The sequence below is a fragment of the Myodes glareolus genome, chromosome 5 (assembly GCF_982192425.1).
Source record: "Myodes glareolus chromosome 5, mMyoGla1.1, whole genome shotgun sequence".
In the NCBI taxonomy this organism is placed as follows: domain Eukaryota; kingdom Metazoa; phylum Chordata; class Mammalia; order Rodentia; family Cricetidae; genus Myodes; species Myodes glareolus.
Genome location: NC_142030.1, coordinates 30,649,686 through 30,653,045, shown reverse-complemented (window position 1 = coordinate 30,653,045; position 3,360 = coordinate 30,649,686). Strand labels below are relative to the sequence as shown.

The 3,360-nt window shown below is 44.7% G+C and overlaps 1 pseudogene; it reads right to left on the bottom strand.

The window, feature by feature from the left end:
* Positions 1–3,182: 3,182 nt before the first annotated feature.
* LOC148122051 (Nuclear RNase P) lies at positions 3,183–3,360 on the bottom strand (annotated as a pseudogene).

Sequence of the window (3,360 nt, the reverse complement as noted above, 5' to 3'; positions counted from 1 at the left end):
TCAGTCTCTAATCAAGTATAATATTATTCGACAAGTTCTTTTACATTTATTTACCTTTTATTTGGTTGTATGTGAATGCATATGCACACTCACTCACACACAGGTGAGTGGATGCTACATCTGCCAGGGTAGCTGGCCAGTGAGCTTCCAGGGCTACGTCTGTTTCTGTCTCTCCTCTCCCCTCAGGAGCATGCATACACCTTTCATGTGGGTCAGACACCGCTGGTTGTGTGGTAAGCACTTTTATTATTGGCCATGTCTCGAGTATTCACTGCATCTTAAAACCATTATTTCATATATTGCTGGCTTGGTGTTTGTGCTGTTCTGGTGATAAATTTGATCCTTGTTCCTTGATCTTCGCTAGTAAGAAGACCTAGCAAGCTAGTTTCAATGGGATTCTAAGCTTGAGAAGTTTTAAAATTTGAGAACATATACGTATAAATTTATCAGTAGGTGATTTTTTTTTAAAAAGTACAACATTTTGCTATATAGCCTGACCTGGAACTTGCCATTCCAGGGTAACTTCAAACTTATGATCTTCCTGCCTCAGCTTTCTGAATGCCAGGATTACGTATCTACATTACCACATCCTGTTAGCACAAAGTAATTGTTTATCACTAATAGCTCTGAAGATAGGATTAGTGACTTATTAAATCTAATTGGAGGGCTGGGGAACATTTGGATAGCTTATTCCCAATTTTCTGAAGCACAGGGGTTATTTTAATAATCAGGAGCATATAAAACATTTGTGTTGGGTAGGCATCGTGACTCTTATCTGTAATCCCAGCATGACTAAGGCAAGATTACTATGAGTTTGAGGGCAACCTCGACTATATAGTGAGGTAGACGCCAGCCTGGATTGCAGTGATACCCTGTCTCAAACAAACAAAAAGTGAAAATAAAAACAGAAGGAAACATTCATAACACATAAAGGCCATAGATTTGTGTGAAGGGAAGCTTTGAGACATGACCTTCTTTCGGTAATGTTGCTATGGTACATAGTAAGTGGATTTAGACATTTAGCTTTGAGAAACCTAATGTGCAAGACTTAAGGTTTGATTCCCCTACCCCTCTACCACCACCACACACACCCTTTCTTATTTCCTCTTGCCTTCATTCCTTTAACCAGAACCTTAAAACAAAAGTAGATAGAATCTGATGGAAGAAGATGCAGAGATTCACAGCTAAGCACTGGGCTGAACTTCTGGAGTACAGCCATAGAGAGGGAGGAGCAATATTACAAGCACAGGGGACACGGCCATGATGATGAAACCCACAGAAACAGCTGACCCTGTAGCAAAATTAATTAAAACCCAGAGACAAATATCGGGGTTCAACCTGAAGGTCAGAAAAGCAAAACAGTCAGACACTGGCTCTTACCTCTACCTCAGTCTGAAATGGCGATCCTGCCTCCAGGAATCTCAAAATGAGACTGTGCGTGAGAGCTGTCTCCTCCTGTCTTATATTCCTCTCTAGTGTTGGGATTAAAGGCGTGCACCACTACAGCCTGTTTTTTTTGTTGTTGTTGTTGTTGTTGTTTTGGCAAACTAGTGTGGCTACTGGGATTAAAGGTGTGTGCCACCACTGCATGGTCTGTAAGACTGATCGGTGCAGCTGTTTTACTCTCTGAACTTCAGGAAAGCTTTATTTATTAAAATACAAAAGAAATATCATTTACATTTCCCCTTTTGTCTAAAATAAAAAAGGCCATAACTAATATAATAAAATGAGATACATTAAGTACAATAACTATATACAATATATACAGGCAATAAGTACATCAACAATATCTAGTCCTGCGGGGCGCCATCCTGTCCAGCAGGAATGAACCCCACCAAAAACGAGAATTCCTTCTCTGGTCACATCTTTATTTGGAGCATTCCCTTGAGGAAAATTGGGGGAAGGGACGATAGAGCAGGGACGAGAGAAAGCTTAGAGAGAGAGGAAGTAGGGTCCCGAGGCATCTGCTTTTAAACGGTGGAGCGGCTTGAACGCTGTCCTGATTGGTTAATGCCATTCTGCTGGTCTGAGCATGTGCAGGCAAGGGTGCAGGCAGGGTTGCTCAGCCCCACATGGCTACCTCCAAACTGCAGGACCACCTGTGCCTCCAGGTGGCTCCCAACATCTCCCCCTAATTATTGTCTTTAAGAGCAATAAGGCAAAACTATTTTCCAATCTGGTCCCCACCTAGACGCAGCATGCCAAGGATATCTCTGCTCCCACCCATTCCTAAGGAAGGAAAAGGCAAAGTAGAGTAAGAGATAAGAGGTTGCACAGGGTGTTGCTCAAGTCGATGGTGTGAAACAGCTGCTCTTGGCACCGCCCAGAAGGTCATCTCTGCTGTCTCCGCACGAATCTTCCACAGCAGGACACTCAGCATCCACTGGGTCGTCTTCTTTATCTCTCTGGTCGGTCTCGCTGGCATCCAGATGTATGTCAGCATTCCTAGAAAAACATAAACAAAACTCTCCTCCCAAATAAACATTTAAGAGTATTAAAAACTCTCAGTGTAAAAATTCAGCACAATCAGTACTGGAAGTAGGCTGGTTTTGAACTTAGAGATCTGCAGGTCTCTGTTTCAAAAAGCAAATCTTGTTTGCCTGTACCAGCAAAATTTTGAATTAAAAATTAAGTGTAAAGAATGCAAGAGAAATCCTTTCTCTGGGGGAAGCTGTCACTGGTAGTGTAGTCCCCCTCTATTGTTTAAAAACCAAAGCAGTTGTCACTGGGAATTGAACTCAGGACCTTTGGAAGAGCAGTCAGTGCTCTTAACCTCTGAGCCATCTCTCCAGCTCCCCTATTCAGATGGAAAAACCTCTAGGTAGCATTGTTTATCTCACCAGGTGCCTCAGGCAAAAGGTCCGCCTTTCTTTGTTACCTAGGATACGGTAACCAGGTAAACATGCCTTTATTATGATAATCACGACCAGTTCTTTAAGGGAGAATGGGCGTAGCATCGATCATCTTACTACTTCCTGCTGACAAAGGGGCGATGTTTGGGGGATAAATGTTTTTATCTGACTGAATTCTTGGCGACAAATGTTTTTATCTGACTGAATTCTTAGCGACCTTGGCTGAGGGCGGCGGCAGCAGCGGACAGCGGCAGCTGCCACAGCTCCGCCTCTGAAGCCCCTTATGGCGCGCTCCGCATGGCCCCGCCCCGGGCCGTGCGCGGGCTCGCCGTTTCACCTCAGGCAATGAACTCGCACCGCCGGCTGTGAGTCTTTTTCAAGCTCCGGCGAGGGGGGGCATCCGCCCACCCGTGGAGGGCCCGGTCTGCCCGCGCGCGGAGCCCCGTTCTCTGGGAACTCATCTCCGCCCGCCCATGATGCTATGGAAACACAGTTTTTCCGCAGAGCC